Source organism: Pan troglodytes, chromosome 9, assembly GCF_028858775.2.
Source record: "Pan troglodytes isolate AG18354 chromosome 9, NHGRI_mPanTro3-v2.0_pri, whole genome shotgun sequence".
Lineage (NCBI taxonomy): Eukaryota > Metazoa > Chordata > Mammalia > Primates > Hominidae > Pan > Pan troglodytes.
The window spans coordinates 114,601,508-114,607,507 of record NC_072407.2 but is presented as its reverse complement, the minus strand read 5'-3'; the positions used below and the strand labels follow the sequence as shown (position 1 = coordinate 114,607,507).

General features: G+C 43.7%; 1 long non-coding RNA gene across 1 annotated transcript in view; it reads right to left on the bottom strand.

Moving 5' to 3' along the window:
• Nucleotides 1-318: 318 nt before the first annotated feature.
• The window catches only part of LOC104001321 (uncharacterized), a 145,833-nt gene continuing 140,151 nt past the window's right edge, over nucleotides 319-6,000 (bottom strand). The window contains exon 4 of the long non-coding RNA XR_001707551.3: nucleotides 319-623. This is a non-coding gene — a long non-coding RNA (uncharacterized LOC104001321). The remainder of the gene's footprint in view (nucleotides 624-6,000) is intronic.

Here is a 6,000-nt window from a genome sequence, read left to right as displayed (position 1 = left end):
AATTCAGATACAAAGGGATAGTAGATACTTCTATATTTTGGCTCTCTAAACTCTATCTTTCTAGTTGGGAAAGTTCCCTGTGTGCATAGTGTTAGTGTGATGCAGTGTCCACCTCTCCTAAAGAGGCAAAGGGGTCCTCACTCCATCTCACTCCATTCCACTAGCCCCTAGGAAGCAGGGCATGGCCCATGACTTACATTCAGTCAATCAGTAGCTCCCCTCGGGTATTTCAACATGGTGAATATAATCCAAAAGTAAGGGGGGCATGTGTTCTTTACTTAGGCTGCATAACAAATACCCCAAAATTTAGTGACTTTAAACAACAAATATTTATTTTCTGTTTCTTTGGGTTGGGAATTTGTGGGCAGCTTAGCAGGGTGGTGCTTACTTGAGGCCTCTCATGGGTGGCAGTCAAGATGTCAGCTGGGCCTGCAGTCATCTGAAGTCTTGACTGGGGCTGAGAGTCGCCTCCAAGCTGGTTCACTCTCATGTCCATGAGCAGGTGGCCACAGTTGGTCACTGGCTATTGGAGAAAGCCTCACTTCCTCTCCAGAAATACCTCTCTGCAAGGTTTCTTGAGTGACCTTATGACATAGCGGCTGGTTTTCCCCAGATCAAATGATCTGAAAAAGTGAAAGGCAGAAACCACAATGTCTTTTATAACCTAGCCTTGACTCACACAATATCCCACTAGATACACAGGAAAGCCCCATCTAATGCAGACAGAGAATACTGAGGATATGAGAACAGGAAGATGAAGATACTCAGAGGCCACTTTGGAGGCCACATTCACTCATTGCCAGTCGGCTGTCCAGCACCAGTGTCCTGCTGTAGAGTCAGAGGCAGCAGCTATGAGAGCATCTGGCCAGATTCCTCCTGCTGCCCAGCCTCCAGACCCCCTTTGGATTCTGCTTATTTCCCAAGCTTGCTCCTTCCATCTCTTGTGGATTCTATTGGCTTCCATATCTGTAAGTCCTTATTTTCCTAAAGGCAACAGGACTACTTTCTGTTGTTTGCAATCGATAATCCTGACTGGGACAGATGATGTTGATCTCCAGGAAGTTGTTGGTGAGCTCACGTGATAAGAGTAAGGGAGAAGACAAACTGAGGTCAGAGAATCAAAGAGAGTGAAGTTCAAGAAAGGATGCCATGAGGGACATGAGCTGGAGCATCCAAGAGAAAACTATAGGAATTGCTGAGCAGCTTTGAGAACTAAGATTTATGTAAGACCCAGTTGAGGGATCAGTGCAGAACAGGTTGTTCTTTTCTTTTTTTAAAACTTAATGTAACCAAACACTCCCTTCTTTTAGTATAGAACTCACAGGGTCATTGAAATATATTCATACTATAGAGCTATATTCCAGCATCAGATATGCCTGCAACACTCCTGTAACCTTGCATTTCCTTACCTGTCCAACAGAGAAACTAGTACTGGCCTGTCTGCCTCCGACTCTTGGATCATTTTGCTTTTACTTTGCCCCAGGATATGTAGGACTTAGATAATTAGTGGGTGGACATCTGATTTATTGATGCTGGGCAAAGAAGGGCACTCAAGCAATACATGCAGTGCCAAGTGAGATGTTGAGGGAAGCTCAGCTTTTTTAGAAAGCTTCCCCATGCACAGCTGTGATCCAGGTGCATCAGAAGATGCTGAGAGCTCACAAGAAGGGAAGATGAGACTGCTAAGGCTGAACTAGAGGCAAGGATTGTATCAATAGACTCCTTCCTCTTCCTTTCATGATAGGATCCTGCTGTGGTTGAATGTATGTGTCTTTCCAAAATTCATATGTTGAAACCTAATCACCAAGGTGATGGTATTAGGAGGTGGTTGAAACCTAATCACCAAGGCGATGGTATTAGACTAACTCAGAGAATTACAGGTGTGAGCCACCATGCCCTGGCCAAGAGTTCATATTTTTAATTAATTTATTTTCAACTTCAGATGTAAGGGATTGAGTAAATTGTACTTCTTGCATTTTTCCATGTAAGGCCTCTCTCTTGTTTTATGTATTTATTCATTCTTTTTTATTCATATATCTCTCCCCACCTCCCCACCAACCACAGTCTATTATTCCAATTGTTCAATATGCATATGCTTATTTATATGTATTGATGTAAACAAATATTGTTTTGTATGCACGCATTTTTAATTAGTGTAAATGTTGTGTTACATATCTCACTCTGTTTCTTACTTTTTTCCCACTAGCTATGTTTTTAAGGTTCATCTGTGTGGTTATGTTTACATCCAATCAATAGCTGCTAACAGCTACAGGAGCTTCTACGATATATATCCAGCACATTTTACTTTTGTCTTCTCGCAGGAATAGATGCCCAAATTGCAGTTAACTCCTCCTTAACTAACAAATAGCTCTATTGTGAGCATGTTTTTACACGCCCCCTGTCCCTTGTCTCCCCAGCACTGGAATGACTGGGTCAGAGGATATACATAGACTTAATTCAATGAAGTCATGCATGCGTACTCTCCAGAGTGGCTCCACAAGTGTGCACGCCCACTAGCAGTGCATTAGGGTGAAACATTTAACTTCAAGATTCATGGCACTGACCAATGCACTGGTATTGTAGGAGTAGGTTCTGGTGTCTCCAACCTATGTCAAAAGTATATTTTACCTAGAGATATATGTTACATTTTCTCTTCCATTTCATTTCTAAGGCTTCTCTCAGCCTTATCATCACTAAACAACACATTCCATGATAAGTGTTGAGCTATGTCTCAGTCCATTTCTGCTTTTATAACAAAACATCTGAGACCTGATATTTCCTTATAGTTTTGGAGGCTAGGAAGTCCAAGATAAAGGTGCTGCAAGATTCGATGTCTGGTGAGGGCTGCCTTCTGCTTCCAAGATAGTGGAAGCTGGAAGGCAAAAAAGACCTGTTTCCTACTGCCCTTTTATAAGGGCACGAATTCCACTCACAAGGGTAGAGCCCTAATGACTGAACCACCTCCAAGAGGCCCTGCCTCCTAACACCATCGCCTTGTTGATTAGGTTTTAACCACCTCCTAATACCATCACCTTGATGATTAGGTTTCAATAAATTTATAGTCTATAAATTTTGGAAGGACACATACATTCAACCACAGCAGGATCCTATCATGAAAGGAAGAGGAAGGAGTCTACTGATACAATCCTTGCCTCTAGTTCAGCCTTAGCAGTCTCATCTTCCCTTCTTGTGAGCTCTCAGCATCTTCTGATGCACCTGGATCACAGCTGTGCACGGGGAAGCTTTCTAAAAAAGCTGAGCTTCCCTCAACATCTCACTTGGCACTGCATGTATTGCTTGAGTGCCCCTCTTTGCCCAGCATCAATAAATCAGATGTCCACCAACATTATCAAAGTCCTACATGTCCTGAGGTAAACTAAAAGTAAAATGATCCAAAAGTCAAAGGCAGGCAGGCCAGTACTAGTTTCCCTGTTGTACAGGTAAGGAAATGCAAGGTTACAGGAGTGTTTCAGGCATATCCAATGCTGGAAAGCAAAGAGGAATATGAAATATTCAAAGCAGATGGGATTTCAAATCACCACCACATAAGGAAGGAGCTCAAAATGCCTTCCTCAAATGTGATTGATGTTCTGTCAACAAACAAGAAGCTAACATTTCGATGGGGTTTTATGATTTCCAGTACACTTTTACAAAATAATCTTATTAGTTCCCAACAAACCTATGAGGAATTAGGTCAGCTATATCTAATGTTCCTAATTTATGGTAAACGAAACTGCGGGCTAAAGAGTTGAGATGACTTGCTTAAGATCCCATTTTTGGTCAGTTGTGGAGTTGAAAACCAAGTGTGAACTCCAGGCTGGGGTCAGAAAATGTGATTTATAACAATGCGTTAGTTCAAGCAAAATTCCACTGTTGTAAAAGAATTTGGAGTCCAAGTGGGAGTTTATTATAATGGAATCTGATCCAAGAATAGTAATTCATGGTTACAAGAAACATTTAAAGTGGGACAATAAATTACACGTGATACTTCCAAATTTGGGCACTGTTTACCGGAGAAAAGAGAGAAAGAGGAGACAATATTTATTTCTTAAAGAAAATCTATAGTACCTCTCCTTTCTCATCTCTTTACTAGTCAGTAGCCAAGGTAATTTCACCAGAGGTCCTACGGCAACTCTCACCAGTTCCCCTGCATGTAGATCAGAAGAGACGACTGCTCTCCACTGCTCGCTGTGCACATCTCCAGCAGCTCCCAGTGCCCCCCAAGGGTGTAGCCTCCCTGAACCCCCAGCGTGCAGAGAGAGGCAGGGCAGGGCTTGCAGATCAAGGGGATCCACTGTCCATGCTGCGAAGAGGAAGATCAAAAACGCAACAGTTCTAGGATCCCAGGCAGCAGTCTGTTATAGAACAGTCGAAAAAAATTTTTGTTTGATTATAGAGACAGAAAAGACCACCTGCTCTGAAGATGTGCAGTTTTCTTGTTAAAACTCCTCCCTGAGTCCCAAGGAGTAATTGCAGGTCTGATTCCTGCTGTCTGGGATGCTGCTCCACAGGGCCCAGTTTGGGGACTGAATCAGAGGATCCTTCTGATGGTTCCATCAGCCCAGGGGTGGCTGAGTCAACCTCTGACCTGGAACTTCTGAATTCTGACCATTCACTGTCCATCTTCCAGCAGTATCCCTGGGGGAAGGGACATTAGCTCAGGCATGAATAGTCACTCTCGGTTCATTTCCAGGCCTCCATGGTTTTATAAATGATAAAAAAGAACCTGTGTAAGAAGTGATACAGTTCTAAGAAAAGACAAGGTAAGAAAATAAGCTTAAGTTGGCTATGAAAATTGTGGTTTAGATTAGTGTCACCTCCTTGCCACTGACAAAGATTGCTAAGTTGATACTGGTGGCTCTTGCCCCTGGGAGTGATTTGCCCAGAGGAAGAAGACACCTTTATACACACGCTGGAAAACTATGCTGTTCTTGTACCTAAAGAATACAGCTGCCACCTCTACAGGTGCTCAGGCTGGGAAGCACCTTTGATCCAGGGCCTCCAGACAAGCCCTAGGAGCTGCTGTTGAAGATGGGGTCCAAGCAGACAACAGCAAGAGTAGAGACATCCAGGAAGCTGGGGGACTTCCCTGGAGGCTGATGCCAGCAGGACAAACTCTCCTGTCAGCTCCTCTTTGCATGTTCAGCTTGACTTACAAGGAGAAAGAGGTCCAGTCCCTCTGAGTTTCAGTACTTCTTTTGTCCTCACATCCACTTTCTATAGGAGGGGTTCAAAATGTCAGTCGTCTTCTCTGCTTCCTGGTTCCCCACCCTCACTTCCACATCCTCATCTGAAATCTTCACTTGGACGACTTTGGTGGCTCAATGTCCTGATCATTCATAGTGGTTATTAAGCTACTAAATTGGCAGAGGCTGGCCTTACAAAACAAAAACCCAGGACATCCAGAATTGTCCACTGGGGAGTTAGGTGGTGTTCATTAAATCTTGACATCTTTTCTGCTTTTTATGCCCCACTCCACCCCTAGGCTCACTCACAAACACAGCAAGTTTTAGCTCAGTGGGGTTGGAAATATCTTGGGTTCAGTGAAATTGCTGTGAAGTTGAGGGGTCATAGGAAAGTAGCAAGGTCCCCTTGTACTTGGAGTAAAATCCATTACTCCAGAGTGTCCTCCTAGATGAACTAGCCCCTGCTCACCTCATGACCTCACTCTTTGTGCTATGGACACATTTACCGTCTTCCAGTTCCCCAAACAGGCTGATCCCTTACTCCCCTCAGGGACTTTTCTTACTGGTCATGCCCCGTGGATGTCTGTCTTTGCATGGCCTGTGTATTAGTTTGCTAGAGCTGTCTTAATGAATTACCACAAACTGGGGGCTTAAACAAAAGAAATTTATCATCTCAATTTGGGAGGCTGGACGTCCAAGATCAAGGTGCTGGCAGGGTTGGTTCTTTCTGAGAGCTGAAGGAGAATCTGCTTCAGGCCTCTCCCCTAGCTGCTGGGTGTTTGCTGGCCATGTTTGGTGTTCCTTGGCATATAGA